Consider the following 23,061-nt stretch of genomic DNA (forward strand, 5'->3'; position numbering starts at 1 on the left):
CCTAAATCATTGATAATAGTTTAAGTAGTTACATTTAATCAATAAGAAATAAAATATCTCATGCTTGTATAAGAAATGATTCTGGATGAGTTTTCAGTTTTTTAAACTTATTTTTAACCTTAAAATAATGTTTAGAAGGCATTTAATACCATAAAATTATAATATTTGATATTCTTTTCATCTAGTATTTTAATTTCCTGTGGCCAGAAGTCTCATTTCTTTTCTAGTTACAAATGATGGGTGAGCAGCAACAAATTCTGAAGATTTGGAATGAATAGCTTTCGGAGAGAGTAGCTGGTCTGCCCTTGGATACTGGAATGGTTTTTCTTAAAGGGACCCCAGCTTCAGACTAAAAATTTCAACTCCTTTGGGGCTCTCTCTTCTTTACTAAGAGATCTCCACCATTCCTTCATTTTGGGTTTTTGTTTCCTCTTTATAAATCAAATCACATATTTTCCCCTAAAGCAAAATCTCAGTTTTGAAGGTGGAAAAAAGCTTCAGTTTAGCACAAAACTTTGAAATTTAAATCGGAGCATTGCAAAGAAAGTGTGAGCATTCCATTTAAATAAAGTGCCCTTGGTACTCTTAAAACGCTAGCCAGACCATATTTTCTGGAGAATTCTGACTGTAATTTTCCATCTCAATTTACATTGTTATTTAAATGAGTCCATCATGATTTGCAACAGAAATAAATGAAAAAAGCCACTTTATGAAAACTAAGAGGAAATCCACATTCACATTCCAGTATCCACATTCCAGTATTCCTCATTAAGTGATTACAAGAACAGTTTTCTCTCTTTCAAGTCTGCAGAAGAATTTGAGTCACCACTGGAATGAATGTGGTAACAGGAGTAACTCTGACAACAGTGCCCTCCATCAGGAAGCTGAGCATGTGGAAGACTCTGCTGTCTGGACTCCAGTTTGGATGCAGTTTGATTTTTGCTGTTTGTCTGTATTCCAGAAAGCTCAAAAGATCAAAGGAAGTCAGAAGTCATAGTGATTAGTTCTGGTCTGGTCAAAGACTAGATTTATATCTAAAAGTAACTAATGTTTCACAGATGGCCTTCTTAGTGTTTCTATAGAGAGGCTCTAGATCAGCTAATGAAGGATTAGGGCTAGCTGCAGACAGAGCTTCTCTTCCTCTCTCCTCCCTAAAATACTCTCTTTACTAGGTGAGGCTGGAGTGTCTAAAACATCTGGAGATGCCTAAAAAGAATCACTTTATTTGATCGTATCCGGCTTGCTTGCTCATAGAGCCATAATAAGGCTGCAAATGCCTCTGAAGCTCTGGCTCCAGAATCGACCAGTTCTTTACATAGTGGCTCAAGTATGCAGGTCTTTGGAACTGCTAGGTTGAATCCCAGCCCTTGAAGATCACTTAGAAATTCTATAAGAGTTTGGAGAGGGGGGTAGATTTTCGAGCAATTTGGAAGCAAGTGCGAGGCAGCCATGGTGTGAAGGAATGAGTACTGGACTTGGGAATCAGGTAACGTGGGATCGAGTTCTGGTTGGGATGTTTACTAGCTGTGAGCCTTGGTTTTCTCATCTGTAAAATGGAGGTAATAATGCTATTATTTATCTCACAGGGTTGTTTTGAGGAAAGGGATTTACAATGCTTAAAGCAGATGAGTACTATGATTTGGAACCTCAAATTCTGTCATTGGTTCATTAATTTATTAATTACTAAGCACCTACTATGTGCTTCAGCATAGACCTATCTAAACCTTTTCAATTCTCCTTTCAAAATTTATTCGCATCATTTGTCCCTGAAATTAGGATTATGCTAAGAGCCAGCTCAAACTTCTTTACACTTCAGAAATCATCAAGCAGTACAAATCAGGGATCGATGTATTGTTTTGTTGATTGCCTAGACCTAAAAAAGTGATGGAGAAAATGGTAATAATGCATATTAAACTTAAAAGTGGGTCCAGACATTTACTAGCACATTTGTTCCTGCAATTGTCTCCCCTCTACTGAATCTTCAGTTTCTCTCTATTTACTGGATCCTTTCTTGCTGCTTAGCATTATGTCTAAATCTCTCCCATCCTTAAAAACCCCACACTAGACCCTACTATTCCCTCCACCTACCATTCTTCAGTTTTCTTCCCTTTCTCAAGTTTTTTGGAAAAGCTATCCAGAGCCACTGCCTTCACTTCCTCTCCTTTGACTCTCCTCTGATGCCTTTGCCATCTGGTTTCTGATTTCATCATTCAACTGAACCTTTCTCTCTTAATGCCGATTATCTCTTACCTGCCAAACTTCACACAAGTTTCTAAATGCTCAAATTTCTTGACCTCTGTGCAGCATGTGACACTATTAGTTGTCCTGTCTCCTTGAATACTCTCTCCTCTCTGGTGATATGACATTGCTCTCTTAGTTCTTCTATCTGTCTAAACACTCCTCGGTCTCCTTTGCTGGATCCTCATCCATATCCCATCTAACTGTGGGCACCAGGGATGTTCTGGAGTCAGCTTATGCTGGTTCCAAAAAGCTAATTGTTAAATTTTCAGTGCATTCTTTTTTTTCCTTTGGAGAGCTGGTTGTTAAACATTTGTCAGAGCATCTCTGGACTATAGTCCAGGCTCTGTCGTGGACCCTCTTCTCTTCTCTTCTCTTCTCTTCTCTTCTCTTCTCTTCTCTTCTCTCCTCTCCTCTCCTCTCCTTTCTTCATCTCTCCTCTCCTCATACATTTTCCAGGAACCTCATCATATCTCATGGGTTTATTTATCATTTCTATGTAGCTGATTCCAAGATCTGTCACCAGAAAGGAGAGAGTATCTAGGAAGAAAAGGTGGTTAACAGTGTCTAATGCTGCACAGAGGTCAAGAAAGATGAAAATTCTGTGCCAAACCACGTTTTTCTCCTGAGCTCCAGTACTGCATTGCCAACTGCCTATTATGCATTTTGAATCATATGTCCCAATGGCATCTCAAGCTCAATATGTCCCAAAGAGAATTCATTATTCCCCTCTCCCCCAAATCTGTCCTTTCCCTGGACTTTCTCTACTTCTGTTAAGTGTATTGCCATTTTTCAAGTCATCTAGGTCCACAACCTTGGTGTCATTCTTGATTCCTCGCTTTCATTAATACCACATATCTAATCAATTACCAAATCTGCCCATTTCTGTCATCTGCCCAACATCTCTCACATTCATCCCCTTTTCTCCACTTATATAGCTAACACCCTAGCTCAGGCCCCCATTATCTCTCACCTGTTGTAATTGCTTTCTAATTAAGTCTTCCTGGCTCAAATCTCTTCCTACTCTAACCCTACTCAGCTTGCCAAAGTGCCTTACCTAAAGAGTAGTCCTGACCACGTCACTCCTCTACTTAGTAAATGTCAGTGGTTTCTATTAGCCCTAGGATTAAATATAAATTCCTCTGCTTGGCATTTAGAGCCCTTTATAACCAGGCTCAAACCTAACTTATCATCCTTATTACATATTACTCCCCTTCACATGCTCTGTGGTCCAGCCAGACTGGTCTTCTAAGTTGGTCTTTACTCATGGTGCTCAAACTCTGATTTCTGCCTTTGTACTGGCTGTCTCCCATGTCTGGAATGCATTACCTCAATCACCTTAGAACTCCTAGTTTTCTTCAAGGTGCAGAGCAAACACTACCTTTTTGCATGAAGACTTTACTATCTCCATTGCTAATCCCCCTTCCCCACCTATAACATGCTGTATCTAGCCCTTACAGGGCTGGGAACCTGCGGCCTGAAGGATTTGTTTTGTGAAGTTTGGATTCAGTCAAAGGGCTGCACTTGGGGACCTAGAGGGCCACATGTGGCCTTGAGGCTGCGGGTTCCCCACCCCTGCTGAATTCGAGCTTCTTTAGGGCAGAGCTTTTTCTTGGTATCCCTAGCACTTAGAACATTGAGGGCCCTACACTTCTCTTGGGAATTCACGAAATTAATTCTCTATGTGATTTGTGCCCCTATAAGCTTGGAGTTTTCTCTAGGCGCAACTGAATTTGGCTTTCTAGCTTTCACCTAGGTGTTCTCATTTCCCATGCAAGGGCCAAGCTAATAAGCCTATGTGTGAGGTAAATAAAATGTGAAGACCTCACAGGGAAGATATGTATAAATATTTTTATATATCTATATCTATACTAAGAAATGTTTAAAAATCAAGAAATAGGGAAATAGGGAAGTGGAAAAATTCTGAGGTCCATCATGAGAGTCTGATGGCTCTGCTTCTGGGAAAGTTTACCCTGAAACTTTTTGTTCTTTCTTCTGGTTCTGGTTTAAAGATTTGCTCAGTAAGAATAGGGTCACTGTGACCTGCTTTCCTTTACTATAAAAGTACTGTAAAAGAATGGAGAGGGTCTCCCCCTCCCCTTATCCTATTCTCCTTCTTTAGATTTATAGATGTCACCTCAGTTTTAATTATTAACTAAGGGAATGGGAATTGGAGTTTCCGTGCCTCCATTTCCCAGTTCTTTGTCTAGCTTTTGTGCTCAGATGGTAAGCCTGCCTCCCAGACAATGCTGAGAAGGGTCAGAGGTGGGCGGGAATTCTCTTGTGTTAGGTATAATTATTGGTGCTTTGCCCCTTGTACTTTGCCTCCTTTGCTGGTTCTGCTCTGTGCTAGCAGGGGACGCCCTATTCTCAAGAATGGAATAAAATTTATTTCTGTTCCCACCCTGAGATGGCCCCTCATTATAAATTAACTTTTAATTGGTGAGGGTCTTTCATCCCACACACCTGGAAAAAACTCATTTCACAAAACAAAAACACAAAATATCCAAGTCCATAGTCAGTTAATATTTTCCCCTCTAATAAATCCCATTTGCCCTAGGTCCATAAATAGTTGCTCACTCTGGTGCTGAGGCTTTCCAAACAGGGGGGAAAATGGATTTTGTCATAGAATCGATCTCCATTGAACGGATCTGTGTATGAGTCTATATGAGTCACAGGATAGGTGACTAGCAAGGTCCAGATTTGCTCCTCCTACTTGTGGCTTCATGCCTTCTCATTCTTTGGTCTTGGCTCCTGAAGCTCAGAGCTTGGTCCAGGAACCCTTCCATTGTTCTGCCCTGCTTCTAGCTCAAGTTCCTGCAGATCCATTCGTTTATCTTGATCCCAGCACTCCTTGACACTCTACTGCTATTTATGCCCAGGGGGTGCTGGGCTCCATTCCACTGTTCCACTCCTGTTTATGCCCAGCTTCTCCTGCCACTACTGCTGGGTCATTTTCTCTTCATTTCTGCTGACAGGGCTCTAGTTCCTGGGGATTATGTCATAGCTCTTTTAGAATAAGCCAGTCTGGGCCTAACATGCCTTAGGGTAAATGAACAGCTTTCCAGTTCTTTTTGTTAATCAAGTTTATAGCCAGACCTGAGGGGGAAATGAAAGAGCCTTATTCAGTCAGCTCTGAAGACCTCTTCTCGCCTAGAGGGTCCACATTCTCTATTTAGGGTGACTTGGTTCTATTTACTTCTTCCAGGCCTCAACTGAAGCTGAAATGAATGAGATGGACTGGAAAAAAATGGAGGTCACAATAAACAAAAAAGTAGGGTTAGTGTGAGTGGGAAAAGTAGAAGGAGAGAATGCAATTTCGAAGTTCCAGATGATAGAAGTAGTACAAAGGTTAAAACATATAGTGGTCTAATAGGTGAGTGAGATGGCGAAGCTCTCTCATGGAATCTGGATCTCAGTCTTTCTGTGAGTTTAGTGAGATGAATGGGGGTGGGGACCTTTCAGCATGGCTCAGGGCTTCTGATTGACAGCTAGGCCTAAGTTTCGAGTTACTAAAATCACCTGAATTGTAGCCTCACCAAATAAGGAAAAAAGACGTTTTTCACTTCCTTGTTCCTGAGTTAGATTTCTCGCAAGATTGTGAGCCTGAACTCCACCAATGAGAGTAAAAGGTCAGTGGTGGTGGTGGTGGTGTGTGTGTGTGGGGGGGGGAGTGGGGGGCAGGGTATAAAAGTTGAGTTCTGCCCTCTGGGCGCTGCCTCTCCCTACCGATTGTCTGTCAGTTTGGAGATTGCCCTTGTGGGATCGTAATAAAGAAGTTTTCTGTTTCTACCTTGAGACCTCAGACTCTTTTAATTAATTGCTGGGGGATGGTCTCACCCCACACAGTTCTTAGGTGACTATGGTGTTTGACATGGGTTGTAAGCAGTCGTAAAAGTTAAAAACATTAAGAAATTAAAAGGTAGGGTTGTTACAGTGGTCATTGATATGGATATTGAAGCATTATGGCAGGAGATGAGAGGAAGGGTATACTGAGTGAGTTACTTATGTCACTGAGATAGTTGGGAGAGTGATGTGAAGGTTGGTAAAAAGACAGCAAAGTGATACTCTAAACCAGGGGTGGGGAACCTGCAGTCTCAAGGCCACATGTGGCCCTCTTGGTCCTCAAGTGCGGCCCTTTGACCGAATCCAAACTTCACAGAACAAATCTTTTACAGAACAAATCCTTTTATTAAGGAGACAGGTTCCCCACCCCTCCAAACTCTTCCAGAGCAAGAAATGTTATTTCCTCGAAGTTCAAGGGATAGTTCAAGGGTTCTATGGGTAGGAAACCCGTGACCTCAAGGCTGCATGTGGCCCTGTAGGTCCTCATGTGTGGCCCTTTGACTGAATCTAAACTTCACAGAACAAATCCCCTTTGACTCAGTCAAAAGGCTGTACCCAAACCTAACCTAGGCTGTTTCTTCTCTAATGACTTAAGCATCTAGTCTGGTATATTTTGTCCAATGTTAACTGTTAATTTTCCAGTTCCATTTAGTCAATTTACATTAATCAGTATTTATAAAAGGACATTTACTTTGAACATATAGCAAGAACAGAATTAGAAATATGTTCTCTCAATACCCGGGGGTGCACTCTCCTTTATACCATCTTCGTCCTTAGGGAGAGTGGGTTCTGACTGAACGTAGTTGTTAGGTAGCATTGGTTTCCCCAAGTTTCGGTCAAAATGTGGTTGAGCTTCTGGGCTGGGTCCCAAAGGTCATTCCTTGCTCCTAAGAACCCTGATGCCAGACTAGGTTTTGGTAAAACCTAGCATGCACTCCAATCGCAGATCTCCTGGCTCTCCCTCTTGACCTTTCAAAGGTCATTGTAAAGGTCATTGCCATTTCTTATCTTCTTAACCCAGAAGCAGGAAAGAGTGAACACAACAGAAAAAAGGATAATAGCTGGGCCATGTGCTCTTAGCTTTATGTCTGACTCTAGTAAGAAAGGGCCTGAGGTCCCTCCCATACCTGGAAGTCCTCAACAGCTTGTCTTTCTTCTCCAATACTAGCAAATCCAAAAAATGTCCTCACTAAGAGCCAAGTACCTTTTAAATACACCTCAGTTCTGGATCTATAGTCAATCAAAGAGGCTCTTCTTCATCATATGGCTTTCAGACTGGAAAGCAGTTACAGAATGATACATTACATGTTCTCATACCTTTAGTGAAGCGGGCTCCTCAGCCATTTCCACTTGGGGGATTACATCAGCTGAGCACATGTATGTTTACTCACCAACCCTCCCCCCACCCCAGTCCATTGCACAATGATGGGCAAAGAACAGCATGCACTGATTAAAAGATGAGAGGGCATTGAAAGATTAACCTGAGAAATGGTACTCACGTGATAGGATCAAGCAAGGAGTACACCTACCCTTCCTCTTGGCTTTATCAATTACGGAATGGGAAGAGTGACTTCTAGTGGAAAGGATTACAAGGGATGTGGTAGAACCTTCCAGAAGCTATAGTGAAATAACTGGGATGGAAGACTCAGGTAGGAGTGGGATTTGGGCAGAGGAGGGTTGATAAGAATAGGGAAGAGGCCATGTAGTCCAGTTGTTTGGCCTGCACCTAAGACACAGAGACTAGATCCTCAGATTCTGAGAGCCGGCACTATGGGTGGTAGATAGATTAGGATGGAGGAACCCAAATAGTAGAAGAAGGCTGGGAGAATTTCTAGCATTTGAAATAGAATTCAGTGTATTGGTGTTTTTAAAACCAAGTCTTGTCTCCAAGGGTGCTGCTGTTGCTGCTTCCTCTGATTTTTAGTCTCTGGGTGAGAGGACCTGGAGTAGCCTTTGTGAAATCTTTGTCCTCAGGTGTGCCGCCACCGGTTCTCCTGAAAACCCCATTCTCACAGCTGTCCTCTCTGCTCATTTTGCCAGCTCATCTATTTTCTCTGCTTTGTGCCTCTTCCCTCAGCTAGCCCAGGGCATCTGCATAAAGACAGCCCTTTTCTTTCCGGTTCTCTCACAGCCACATCCTCCTGCCCTCTAATCATGTCTCAGGTTCTTCTCTGAACTCTCTCCAAGTACTCCAAGTCTTCAGTAAATGGTGGGGCAGAGCAGGGGGCCCAGGACTCTAATAAAAGCCTGGCCAGTGGTGAGTTTAATGAGATGTTGAGCTCATTGGAGAGGGCCTGAAGTGCTACTTCTGTCATTTTAGTCTTGTTTTCAATTCAGTGATCGCCTCCATTTTTTGCTTCTTTTACCCCAAGCCCTACTTTGCCTTGCTTGTTGTGTTTAGCACCATATATGGTTAGCATGTTTTTCCTCCCAGAGGGTATAGGCAGAACCAATTCAGGACATAACTGTGAAGTCACTGCAGTCTGCCTTTAGGGCTTCCTGATTTTGTATTATGTATTCTTTTAACTCCTTGTGATGCCTGTTCTCTTGTTCTAAGACATCCAGTGCCTTCATGCTCTCTCTTTCTCCACCTCCAAACAAAACCTGGTCACAGGAGCTAATAAACTCATTTATATCTGGATGTAAGTGACAGATAATTCAAGTGTTGCCCCCTTCCCCCCTCCCAATCTCAGATGTTTGTATTTTAATAGAGATCAAAGTATTAAATAGAGCAGGGATTCTTAACTTGGGACTTGGGTGAACTTTTTTTTAAATTTATAACTGTATTTCAACAGAATTGGTTTCCTTTGTAATCTTTGTAATCTTATGTATTTTGTTCAATTTAAAACATTATTCTGAGAATTCTAGCTCTTAGCACTGGCACCTAGTAGACACTTATAAATGTTGATTGATTGAGTAGAGGTCTATAGGTTTTATCAAAGGCTCCATGACACTTAAAAATGTTAAGAATGCTAAGCTAAAGGGACAGAATTTCAGAGATTGATGAAGAGGTAGGGGAGAATCTGGGGGAGACCCTCCCTGGAGTTCCTGGAATCATTCTTTGGAGTCAGGAATCCTACTCCATCTATGCCTAGGGCTGGTCGTGTGATTATGGAATTCCATTCTCTGCAAACTGTCCTTCCCTTAAGGATATTCAGATTCAGCCTCCCCTTTCTCCTTGGCTGATTTTGGCTGCCAGTGTCCAGACCAAATGACCTCAAGGAAATGGAGTAAGCTCACCCCTCTAGGTCATCTGGCTGTCCATTTATTCTGAGGTTACTTAACAATTTTACCTCAGGTGGAGGTCTGGGTGGAACTGGTTGGGAGTGGGTAAGGGGAGAGGGAAATTTGGGGATGGGAAAGTCTAGGATGGAATGATTTTAATCTATGGCCAGGAAGGCACAATTTAATGCATTGTTTTCCACGCACAATGTATGTTTCTGACCTAATTGCATAACTATTTTCTTCAACAACACAGAGAAGGATGAAGTTCTTATTTTAGAAAGAAAACACTCTTTTTTTAAAAATTTATTTATTTATTTTTAGTTTACCACATACGGTTCTGCATAATTTTGAGTTCCAGATTTTCTCCCCTCCCTCCCACCTCCCTCCCCAAGATGGCCTGGAATCTCATATAACTACCATGTATAACTTCGCATTGAATTAATTTATATACTAGTCAAGTTGTGGAGAAGAATTATGACCAATGGAATGAATCATGAGAAAGAAGAGACAGATCCAAAAAAAAACAACCAAAAAACAAAAACAAAAGAGAAGCAAAAAAGGCGAGCATGTAGTGTGCCTCAATCTGTATTCAAACTTCACAGTTCTTTCTCTGGATGAAGATAGCATTCTCCATTGTGAGTCCCCCGGAGTTGTCCTTGCACCTTACGTTGCTGAGAAGAGCGAAGTATGTCTGGGTTGGTCCTCACTGAGTCCATATATCTGTGGTTGTGTACAATGTTCTCCTGGCTCTGCTCCGCTCACTCGGCATTATGTCGTGTAGGTTTTTCCAGGTTGTTATGAAGTCCATATCATCCCCATTTCTTATGGCACAATAGTATTCCATTACCTTCATATACCACAGCTTGTTCAGCCATTCCCCAATTGATGGGCATCCCTTTGATTTCCAATTCTTGGCTACCACAAAAAGAGCCGCTATAAATATCCTTGTACATATGGGTCCTTTTCCCGCTTGTGTGATTTCTTTGGGATACAACCCTAGAAGTGGTAAGCAAACACTCTTTTAAAGCAAGGATTTTTTTCCTATATTTTGTCAGATTAATTTTGGGATGTCAGCAAAAAAAAAAAAAAGAAGCTGTGAATAGTCTAGTACTGCTCAAAGCAGCTTCCTCTTGGGATGAGCAATTCTCATAGTTTATAGATTTAGGATCCTGATTTAGCCCCGCCTGAGCCAGCCCTGGTCTACTATACATGCTGGTGGAGCAATGGATAGAATTCTGGATTTGGAGTCAAAGAGACCTGAGTTCAAACTTGTCTGCAGACCGTTACTAGTTGTATGACCCTGGGCAAGTCACTTAACTTCTGTTTGCCTGATTATTCAAGTATAAAATAAAATAATAATAGTGTCTACCTGCAGAGTGTTTGTGAGAATCAAATGAGATGATATGTGTACAGTGCCTGGAACACAGTAGGTGTTATGCAAATGTTTAGTCCTTTCCCTGTACTTTGTGGATGTGTTGAAGTTCTCACATTAGTCTGGGGTAGTAGTTCTTAGTGTGTGTGTGAGTGTGGTGGACTTTTTGGACAATCTGGTGAAACCAGTGCCTAATTATGATTGGGACAGCACTCGTGCCCTGTCCATAAAGATGTCCAGGGATCAACATAACCAAAAAGGACCCCTGAGGCAAGCATATCATGAAGAAAGCTGAGGCCTACAGGACTTCAAAAGGGCCTCGGTCTGAATATAGGGAGGAATTCTCAGAATAACGTCTGTGGCTTACCTTCAATTGAATAAAAAGCTAAATTTCAGCTAGAGGTTAGTGAAAATAAAGAGATATATATATATATATATGTATATATATATATATATATATATATATATATATATATATATATATATTTTTTTTTTTTTTTCCCATCCAAGCCCATGGACTCTCTAAAATCTATTCACGAACCAGGTTCAGAACCCTTGCAGTAAGGGTAGAGCTTGCATCCTTCAATCAAATCTTATGACTCAGGCCCCCATCCTATTTAGGAAAACTATTCCTCTTTATGCGGCATGGCTGTATTGCATACGAGCTCACTTACAAGACATACTATATAACATAGGCATGTATAGAATCTAGGTCAAGTGTGCCCATGCTCCCTATATGACTAAGCTATATGAATTTAAATCAGAATAGTAGCAGAAAATCAGAGGAGGTTGATATCACTCTTTCTCCAATATGCCTTCCTAGCCTGTTTTTTCACCATTCCCCAGATGTAGCCAGGGCAAGACCCCAGATGTTTAGACTTCATTACACACAGACAAACCCACACCCACCCCCCACACAAAAAAAAGGAAAGAAAGTTTTTCTGGTCTCTTCTGAAGGCAACACAGGGTACCCAAGCAGGACATGCAGTGTACAGTGCAGTTCTCACCTTGAGGTGGCCATGACTCTGCTTCTTGATCGTGTCCTTCGCACCAGGTTACCAGACACACACATGTAATTACATCTCAGTCCTTTTAATACTGGGCAAATTCAAGAGAGCTGTTCCCTACTGGAAGTTGTAAACTGATATGTAAACTGACTAGACAGTCCTGCTAATGTGGCTATAGAAGGAAGAGGGATGGATTGGCCATAAGCAGGAGAGATGGGACAAGTCAAAAAGATATTTCCCCAGTTTCCATCGTTTCTTCCCCACATTCAGACTCAGTTGCTTTTTAAGTCCTCCAGCTTCAGCTTTCTTCATGATGTGTTTGGCTCACGGGTGCTTCTTGGTCATGTTCATCCCTGGACTTCTGTATGGACAGGGCACAGGTGCTGCATCAGTCGTAGTTAGGCAGGTAGGCAGTCCAGTGGATAGAACTTGGAGTCAGGAAGACCTGAGTTCAAATCCTTCATCAGATACTTACTGGCTGTGTGATCCAGGTCAAGTCACTTAACCTCTCATGATCATTTATAAAATGGGGATCATAATAGCCCCTTCTTCACAGATTGTGAGAATCAAATGAGATCATATGTAAAGTACTTTTTACAGGTTTTATTGACGACTTTTGATTTTGACTTCTCAGAGCTCTCACCTCCCTTCAGGGTAAGAAGGTGAAATCATCTACCAACTTCCTCCTATTTTTCAAGGAGTTTTCTATCTGAATGACAGTCTTTTTCTCCTACCCCCTATACCTTCCCTTATACTTTGGGACTTATATAACATACAAGCACATAAATAATACAATATATAATACATATAGTATATATAAATATATAATAGTCAGTGTTCTCTCATAAACCTTTGCTTTCCAGTTCATCAACTTGCTCAACTCTGATGACCTCTTTACTACAACCACAAGCAGGGATGGTCAGACCCTTGATCTTATCATCTACCACAAGGTAGGTAGGTGGCACAGGGGTTAGAGCTCTGGGCTTGGAGTCAGGAACACTTGAGTTCAAATTTGACCTCAGACCCTTATTAGCTGGGTGACCCTGGGCAAATCACTTTAAATGCTCCGGTTTCCACAACTGTAAAATGGGGAAGACAAACACACCCAACCCCTGGGGTTGTTAAGAAGATCAAATGAGAGAATATTTTTAAACACTTAGCACAGTGACTAGCACATAGTAGGTGTCATATAAATGCTTGTTTCCTTCCTTCTTTCTACTTCCATGATCAAGAACTCTGAAATTCCTCTCTGATCATGCCCCCTTATTCTTCTATCTTAAGTATATTTTTCATCTTTATTATCACCTCAAGTAACTAGGTCTCTCCCTAATGTCCTCAATCTATCACTCCTATTATGGCCTTATTTTCTACCATTTGTAATTTTGGCATTATAGTTAACACATTCAATTTTTCATTGTCCTCTAACTTCTAATCTCTTCCCACTTTGTCATTCATCCATCTCCTTTTATAAAATTCTTTTTTGTTCTCAAATATAAAAAAGAACATTTCCATATATACACAGCACTCCAAAGAGGATTATATATGAAATCATGAGTCTAAATTTTACACCACTTGCTTTTAAAAATATACATAATATAAATTGTGTACATTATTTTCAAAACCAACCTACGTGGCTGTGCTTCTTTATGAACTTTCTTCTGTGCATTTTTAAAGTTTCAATGACTTTTTTTGGGGGGGCATCACTGTTGCCAGCCTCTCCATTTCCTTCTCCAATTAAAGAGTGAAAAGAAAGAAATGTGCTTCAATAATATCCCATTACATTCATATACCACAACTTGTTCAGCCATTTCCCGATTGTCTAAGTGGTAATCTAAGGAACCCCATCAGATTTTAGTTCATGTCCCCAACTTTTAGTCTCCGTTTCAAGATTAGGAGGTGTTTTACTTGTGGCTATCTTCATCCTCACTTTTTTTCCTGGTGAGTTTATGTATTTCTACATGTCTCTCTCTCTCTCTGTGTCTCTGTGTCTCTCTGTCTCTCTGTCTCTCTCTCTCTCTCTCTCTCTCTCTCTCTCTGTCTTTTCATACCTTCCCCCCACTTTTTTCTGTTTCAGTTAAGAATTAGGATTATCCAATGCCCCCCTTCCTCACCTTTTCCTCTATGTCTTTGTTATTCTTCTCATGCACCTCAAATATGAGAAATACTAAGTTCTACTCCCCATATTTCCTCTCTATACTCACATATTCCTCCTTTTACTCTTTTTTTGCTTTGTTAAACTCTTAGAACAGAACCAATCTACTCCATGTTTTTTGTTTTCCTTATTTAACTCCCTCAATATTCTTCAAAAACATTAAAATTCTGAAGTTACTTGTGTAACCCAACCTTTGAGCATTCCCAGTTTGTCTGACATGGAGCTTGCTGAGTCACTTACCACATGGGTGGGAGTAGCTTCTTAGGCTGACTGTCATTTTCTTTAAAAGTAGTGCCATGGAGCTGTTAGCAATCTTTTTGGCTGTGCTCTTAGCTGCTACACCCAGTAGGGATGCCATGAACTAAACTGGTGAGAAGAAAAGGACTTGCCTTCCCTCACTTACCTTTCCTTTTTCTGTGGCCCCAGGATGGGGTGTTCAGGGAGGACTAGCACCTCTGGCGTGGGGGGTTGCTGAGCCCTTTCCAGGACTTCTCACTCACCTTTAGTGTCCACTTGTTACCCAGCTCTCACCTGTGGCTCCAAGAAGCTCTAGGACCCGAAGTGACCACGCATTCTGATAACACCATCTCTGTAGATGGGCTAAATCAGTTTGAGCATAACTGACAGACCTCAGACTGGTTGGTGAATTAGGGGGCTATCTACCCCAAGCAGGTGAAGTCTTCCTCTTACAGTTTGGTGGATGAGAACAATTTGTTCCAATGGCCATGTCGGCGGCTGAAGCAGGCACTGTGGAGCACTTAGCTTGGTCAGACATTGAAGATGCCAAGGTACCCCACTGTACCCAAAGCCATTGTTAACCGAAACTCTAGCATTGTCAATGTCCCCACCCTAAGGCTTTCTCTGGAGGAGTCCTCCCCTCTTGCTGCCTATAGTCACAAAACCTCATAGATTAAAAGTGTCTCTGGCCAGTTTCATGCCATGCTAGGAGTTTACTCTGTGCTGGTGCTGGCTTTGCTGGTGACCCTCTTTCCTATTTCTCTTAGGTCTCTGGCTGACTTCATGTGCATTTCTGGGGTGGAAGGAGTCAATAATTCAGTTTCTCATTGGATTTCTTGACTTTTATTTGGTCTCGTGAGAACTTCAGAGTTTTACTAGAGTAGTTTTGTGGGAGTTGATTGGTCTGCTTTCTGTTAAGGCAACCATTTTGTCCGGAAGCCTCAGTCATCTCTTTTAGCAGCCTGGTTTACCTTCCCCTTGACCTCCAGCCCCCCATCATGTGTTTCCTCCACTCCTATTGCTGCTGAATAGTCCTGGAAGAAGTCCTATAACTGATGACTGGATATACTATGAATTTATATTATCTAATCTTAAATGAGACTTCATGGCATTCCTTTTACAACTCTTGAATTGACCATCATATTCCCCAAAGCAACTGTTCCAAACTTTATTTTCTCCTCAAGCTTCTTCTACCACTCCTTCTGCCCTCTTTCTCAGCAGAGACCCTGGACACATATTCACCAAGAAAACTGAGACCATCCATCCTGGGCTTCCTCTTCCTCTCAGTTATATAACATCATTTCTCCTTCAATGCTCTAATCTCTGAGGAAGAAGTGCTCCTTTTCCTTACTAAGGCCAATCTTTGTACTTCTGCCCTCAATACAATCATAGCCTGTCTCCTTCTAGAAACTGCTCCTTTGATATCCTTTTCTATTCTTCAGTCTCTCTTTATCTGACTCCTGCTGCCTACAGAGACCCAGCTATCCCTCATCTTTAAAAAGCTTTTACTTGATTCTACCCTGAATCTATTGTTTTATATGTCTCCTCTCTTTCACCAGCCAAACTCCTAAAAAAACAAAGAGCCACTTATACTTATTACCATCACTTTATCACCTTCCACTCACTTCTTGGCTCCTTGTAATCTGGCTTCTATCCCCATCACTCAACAGAAATCACTTTCTCTAAGATAACCAACATTTTTTTAAACTGCTAAATTCAAAGTCCTTTTCTCAGTTCTCATTCCTCTTGACCTCTCTGCAACATTTCACACTGGTTGGCCATTCCCTGCTCCTGGAGGCTTTCCTCCTGGGTTTTCATGACGTTCTCCCCTGGTTCAACTCTTACTTGTCTGACTGCTTCTTCTTAGTCTCTTCTGCTGGATCTATGGCCACCCCCATGGGTGTTTCATCCAAAAAAATTCTTTCCTGTCTGCTCCCCTCTTCTTCCTCTGCACTCTTGGTGACTCATCAACTCCCACAGGTTCAGGTAACATTTCTACATAGATGCAGCCCAAAGCCACATATCCACTCTTAGTTTCTCTCCTGAGCTCTAGTCCTGCATCACAAGTTGCCAGTTGAATATCTCTATCTAAATGTCTCATAAGTATCTCAAATTCAACATATCCAAAATGGAACTCATCATTTTGTTTCCTATACCAGCAAAACATAATCTTCTTGAGGGCAGGGATTGTCTTACTTTTGTATTTGAATTTCAGCACCTAGCACAGTATATAGTATATATGGTATATAGTACACAATTAATAAAGTATTGTTGATGGATTGACTAAACCTATCCCTCTTCCTAACTTCCCTATAACCTTGGAGTCATATTCAGCTCTTCTATCACCCTCACCAATCAGTTGCCAAGTCTTATCAACTGTAGTACCACAAATGCTCTTGCATCCATTTTTTCCATTCATAATGTTACCAGTTTAGTTCAGGCAGCTGATTCACAGGTCTATATATCTATTCCTAGTACCTCTCTTGAGTTTCAATACTGCATCATCAGCTACCTACTGGATATTTTAAATTGGATATCTCGAAGATCTCAAGCTCAACACCTCCAAAACTGAGCTCAATATCTTTCCCCCCAAAACCTACCTCTTGTGTATGCTTTCCTGTTTCTGTCAAGGGTAGCATCAGCCCCCTAGGTCCAAACCTCTGTGTCATCATCCTTGGATAGCTCAATCTCACTCACCCTACATATATAATTGGCTGTCACGTCTGTTATTTCTACCATCTAACCAATGTCTCTCCTATCCATACCCCTTTTCTCATGTAAATAGCCAATATTGTAATAGCCTCCTAATTGGTTTCTAGCCTCTTCCCTCTTTAGTTCATCATCCATATTGTTGTTCAGTTGTTTTCCAGTTGTGTCTGACTCTTTGTGATCCCATTTGGGGTTTTCTTGGCAAAGATACTGGACTAGTTTGCCATTTCCTTCTCCACCTTATTTTACAGATGAGGAAGCTAAAGGCAGACAGGGTTAAGTGGCTTGCCCAGGGTCACACTGCTAGTAAATGTCTGAATCCAGGTGTGAACTCAGAAAGATAAGTCTTCCTGACTCCAGGCCTACCGCTCTACCCACGGCACCACCTAGCTGCCCCATCATCATCCATACATTTGTCAAATCAATATCCCTGAAGCATAGATCTGACTACATCACACAAAGAGATTCAGTGGTTCCCTCTTGCCTTTAGGATAAAATACAGCCTTGTCTGTTTGATATAAAGCCTTCACAATCTAGTTTCCATTTGTCTCTCCTGACATTTCACATTACTTCCCTTCACTCATTTTGTTTCCTTAAACTGTCCTGCTGTCTGTTCACTGTATGTGATATTTCCATCTCCACCTCCCCACCCTATGCCATTTTCCAGGCTGTCCCTCATGCTGGAATTTTTCCTTTTTCACCTCTACCCCTTGACATCCCTGGCTCCATTCCAGGCTCATCTCAAGCATCACCTCATATAGGAAACCTTTCAAGATCCTCCAAGTTAGTGCTTCAGCACTCTTTTGAAATTACTTTGTATTTACTCATGAGACTGAAGATTTAGAGCCGGAAGGGACTTTGGAGATCATCTAATTCAATCTCTCATTTTATGTATGAAAAAGCTAAGGATCATAGAGGTTTCATGATTGCTTACGGTCACAATTAAGTGGCAGCAGAATTGGGATTTGAATGGATATCCTTTGGCTCCAAATTCAGAACTCTCTCTATGGTACCACGTTATCTGTGTACGTGTTATTCCTCTTCTGTCCTCCCCTTTCCCTGAGTAGATTGTACGCTCCTTGAGGAAAAGGGCTGTTTTCATTTTTGTCTTTGTATTCCTACCTCCTAGCATAATTCCTGAATGTAGTAAGTGCTTAATAAGTGTTGTGTCGAATATCTAGAAATATGCCTCCCTCTGCATTGAGCCCTTCCTTGTAACAAAGCAAAAAACCCCATTTAATATGGATTTTCTGTTTCATTAATCTCTATAATTTCATAATTATAGTTTATATACATAGTTTTTTTAGTCCTGTTTTCTTTACTTGGTATTACTTCATATAAGTCTTCCCGTATTTCTTTGAAATTTTCACTCTGGTCATTTGTTACAGCATGATAATAGATGTTCCATTACCAATGTGTGTGTGTGTGTGTGTGTGTGTGTGTGTGTGTGTGCACATGGGTGTGTATGTATATGTGTAGGTGGACCTGTGATTTCATTAATGTGAGGAACTATTAATGTGGAGAATTCCTGGTGTGGAAAATCCCTTTCCTCATGCAGATTGACAACCTCTGCAACTCGTAGTTTGAGAGAGTAGTCTGAGGCCCTGAGAAGTCTGTGACTTTCCTAAGGTCACATAGCTTATATGTATCAGGGGCAGGATTTGAACCTAGCTCTTCTTGACTCTAAATCTTCTGTGTTGTATTCCATGCAACTTCATATTTTAAATTTTCATATAATATTTTGTTTAACCATTCCCCAAGAGTTAACAAAAAGGTATGTTAAAACATTGAAAATTTTAAAAGTTTGATTTAATTTAGGAAAACAATAACTTTACCCCTTCCTTGACAACACTCCTAGGGTAAAGGATATTAGCTGGTGACATAGAAATACTGAAGAGAGCACTTTAGCTCATCCTCATTGATTATTAACTGAGTATCTTCTGGGCTGAGGTCCTTGGTAGAGTCCTTTGGGAAAAGTGGATGACAGGGAAGGGGAGTTGGGACAAGGTAAGTATGCAGAAAGTGAATGTGTTATTTTCTGCTGGCTTTTTAGGTCTAGGGTCAATAGAGACAAGTTGTGTAGAAGCTCAGACAAAGCCTAGCAAATCCAGGAGATGGAAGGGATGAAATCAGGCCAGCCTTGTTAGAAGTGAAATACTCTCCACTACCTAAAAGGGGCTTGACTACATTAATGGCAGAAAGATTTGTAGAGGAGGGTGTGGGGAAGGATGATCTTGTATGTACATTCCCCAGCTGGAGCGGAGGTATTTAAAGCAAGTCTATTGTTGGATCTGGTATCACTGTGATTTATGGGGCTTGATGTTCATATGGGAGAAAAGAATTTGGGACTGGTCCTTGGCCTCTAGGAATGCCAAAGGCTAAGAGAGTCAGTGGGAAGCTGGGATTGAAAGCTTCCCCCAGGAAGCTGCAAAAGGCCAGATAGTTCAGATAGTGCAGAAGAGTCAGATGGGTCACTGGGTGTCCTGTCGGGAAAAAAAGAAAAAAAACACCAAACCAAACAAAACTAAACTGGCCAGTTGTGATCCGGTGTAACTCAGAGCTTTCCAATCTGTGTGCTAAAGTTTCATTTCATCTTCTCACCTAAGTGTGGGGGTAAAGGAATTATAAAGGCATAATAAAAATTTATCTCTGCCTCGACAGGCAGCTTCCTCTTCATTCCCTCCTCCTGTTTCTGTATCCTTTCCCTCTCTTAGTGCTTCCTCCTCCTCTCCAGCCTCCTCATTGCTCTCACACTCATTGCCTCATCTTTCATGTTATTGTGGCAAGGTGTCCCTTTTGCTTGGGAAACTTGCACATTCAAACAAGAGCCCAGAAAGGAAAATGCTTAATCCAAAGAGAAAATCATAACCAGGGATTTTTTTCACCTGATAAAATTAAGAGTGTGTGTGTGTGTGTGTGTGCGCGCGTGCGTGCGTGCGCACGCGCGCACGCATGCCCCCACACATTAGGTAAGCCTGCTGAAAAACTCTGGGAATTTGTGGGGTTGGGAGGTACGGGGGGTAGGGGTGGGAAGCAGGCACAGTGACTGGACTGTGGGGTGGGGTACTCTGAGAAAGGTTGTGGCCAAATGACAAGGCTGGGAGTCTAGGCACCAGGATGGTGGTCATTCAAGGAAGTGAACACCTAGAAGAAGTGACTCTCCCCTAGATGTCATTGCCCTAAGGCAAAGCTTTGTTGACCAGGTGCCTGTTGCAGCTTTGCCCAAAGAAGGAGAGAACTATCATGGAAAGTCAGATATTTGAAAGGCCAATAGGGGACAAGGGGCTTTCTTGGGGTCTCTCAAATCTTACCATGGAAAGGAGTAGGATTTGTTTACCTAACAAACCACTAGTGACCATGGTCATGGGAGTGGTGCTGATGCAGGCTTGTAACCTTTGAAAAGAGTAGTTGTTAGTGTGGTGATCCTTTTAGAGTTAGAGGAAGCCTCTGTGATCAAATAATCTGACTGTCATTGGAAGAATGAGGTTACTGAGACTCAGGGAAGTTAGTAGACTTGTCCAAGGTCACCTATGAATAGCAAAACTGGGATTTAAGCCTGAGGTCTCTGATTCTTGACCCAGGACTTTTTCTACTAAAACATAAGCCCATGATGTCAGGGGTAACTGAGGCCCACACAAATCTACAGCAGGCTTTGGGTTTAGGAGGAGCTGAGGAAGGGGAGGGAGAGGGAGAGGAACGACTTCATGCCAGAGAAGGAAGGAGCTCAAGGTCCACCAGCAGTAGTGCTGGGCTTAGTCCATGCAGGGAGAAGCCAGGGTTAGCTTTTCTGGGAAGGGAAAGGGTGTGTTTGTAGGATGTGTGTGTGTGTGTGTGTGTGTGTGTGTGTGTGTGTGTGTGTGTGGGAGGGGAATGGCAGAGGGTTCAGGACACCCTGGTTGGGAGTCCCTGACCCAGCCCAGACTGTGTGCTAAATTCCGGAAACTGAGGCCTATCCTGTTGCCAGCTACAGCTGACAATTAACCCTATACTCTCCAGATTTCACCAAGCCATCAGTCAAGTTCCCCAGAATAGGCCTCAACTATGGTCAGAGTCAGTGACCAGGCCACATACCAAGCAGCTCAGAGGAAATGGCTGGAATTCTTCCCTCAGCTCCCTGCATGGGAGAACACGTCCGAAACGAGCCTTCTCCAGTCTTGCTGAGATGGGGGTGGAATCCAAAGGAACCCAGTGCTTGATGGGGGCTTTAATGCTCCAATCTTTCCTTTCCTAGCATAACTCAGAGACTGAGCTGAGGAGACGGATACTGAGTTTCTGTTTTTGGAGGGGAGGCGAGGATTGTTTTCTGTTCTGTTCCGCAGCCCTTGGAGGGATTATGGACCTGAACTGGGTAATCTGAAAACCTACTGCTATCACTGCTCACCTGGGGGATAGCTTAAACCTAACTTAGATACCTTTGTTGCTGCTGCTTTCCTCTCCTTGTAGTGATCCTGTCTTTCTTTTCTCCCAGCAGCCTGAATGCTGGCTGAGCGTCTCCTGTTTCCTGAGCACTGTGGTTACGTTGGAAAGAGCTGTGGTTTGGAGTCGGATGATCTGAGTTCAAATCTCAGTTCTTTTCCTTGAAACGTGTGTGACCTTGGGGAAATCACTTCAGCTCTATGAGTTTGCATTGGCCAACTGATCTATATTTTCTCATCATCATCAAAATGTTGGGCCTGGATGATTTTGGACTTGAAGTCCCATGATCACATGAAAATCTGGATGTGGCTTCAGGCTTTCCCTTGCCCTTGATGATTCTGGTTTTGTCCGCAGCCCAACTGAAGGGTCATAGAAGACTCTTGAGGTGTCTTCTGGAACCCAAAGGGGACAGGAAGGGAATCCTAGTTCCATCTTTTGCAGAGTGAATAACCCCACTCCCTTCCCAGTCCAGAACTACTTGTCATCGTTCACCTCTGTCTCAGCCCTATGGGCTGACAGCAGAGCTAGGCTGCTGTTTAATGTTTGTCACTGCATGGGCACCCAGCTGGATGGAGCTGCATGGTGTCTGTGGAGCCCCAGCTCTTCTTACTTTCCCTCCCAAAGTGGTCTTGTATTTCATAGAATCATAGGATCTAAATCTATGGATTTAAAGTTGGAAGAGACCTTAGATGCCATAGAATCTAACACTCTAATTTTTACAGAGGAGGCACGGAGAGGTTAAGTCACTTATCCAGGGTCACAGAATTAGTTAAGTGTTTGAGGCAAAATTTGAACTCAGGTGTTCCTGACTCTTAGATCAGTAATCTTTCTGTAATATCACACTGTCTTCAAGGTGATTACCTGGGACACTGGGTTAATCATCTTTGTTCTGTTAAACACTGATATAACTTGATGCTATAGAATATAATTCAAGATGTCAGGTGCACTGCCCCCTGATTTTGCAAAGAATTGTAAAATTCTAAACTCTAAGGACAGATGTAATGGGACAAATGATGACTGGCATCCTGGGATTTGTATTTCAAAGAGACAAGCATTCTCTCTCAACCCTGAAAGAGACTACTGAAATCTTTTAACTGAAAGATACATTTGAGTATATGCTGCATATACTTATTTAACCCAGAGGTCTGAGGAGCTGAATCCTCTTCTTTTCCACTAACGAGCCCTTCTCAACTCTGGAACCATGCACATGTAGTGAGTTCAATCCTGGAGGAGCTTGATTGCCTAAAAGAAAGCTCAGGCTCTTTTTCTCTAATATTTTTAGTTCTTTACACTTCCATCATGGAGCCTGGGGGAGAGGGGAGCACAGAATTACTTAAAGCTTAGGTTTTGCCTTATGTCTAGGATCTCCCCAAAGCAGGTGGAACAGGAAGGCACTCATTGTGCAAGGTTAATAAAATATGGGAAAGCTATTTATTTCCAACATGCAAAAGAAATACTTAGCACAAAGCTTCACAAGTCTGCACTGACACAAAAATTTAGAGTACCCAAGAGTCTGAGACTTAAAACCCATTAAAACATACAACAGTTTGAGGGTCTGCTAAATTGGCTTTTCATATTTCACCTCTGCTCTGCACAGTCCAAACAACTTTCTCCAGGTCTATGTATTTTGTCAAGTTAAGCCAGGGTTGCCATCATTCTCCTGTTCATAGTCATCTTCTCCCCTCAGAAATGTTTTGGCTGGTTCATAGAGAGCATCTCCTGAAATATATCTGGTACCTACTGAGGACCCCATATCTATAGATGTCTTGAGTTCACAAGGCTTTCCAAGCCAGGAATCTCAGGACTGAGATCCTATCTGATGAAGACTCATGGATTGTAACAGGGTTATATTTATTTAA

The 23,061-nt window shown here is 42.0% G+C and overlaps 1 long non-coding RNA gene across 2 annotated transcripts in view; it reads left to right on the top strand.

Annotated features, from left to right (window-relative positions):
* Positions 1-7,605: 7,605 nt before the first annotated feature.
* LOC118844992 overlaps positions 7,606-23,061 on the top strand; it is a 36,204-nt gene continuing 20,748 nt past the window's right edge. The window contains exons 1-2 of one of the 2 annotated variants that reach the window (XR_005009989.1): positions 7,606-7,733; positions 12,552-12,638. This is a non-coding gene — a long non-coding RNA (uncharacterized LOC118844992). The remainder of the gene's footprint in view (positions 7,734-12,551; positions 12,639-23,061) is intronic. The other variant, XR_005009990.1, reaches the window with a different exon arrangement.

The sequence above is a fragment of the Trichosurus vulpecula genome, chromosome 3, assembly GCF_011100635.1.
Source record: "Trichosurus vulpecula isolate mTriVul1 chromosome 3, mTriVul1.pri, whole genome shotgun sequence".
Taxonomy (NCBI): Eukaryota; Metazoa; Chordata; class Mammalia; order Diprotodontia; family Phalangeridae; genus Trichosurus; species Trichosurus vulpecula.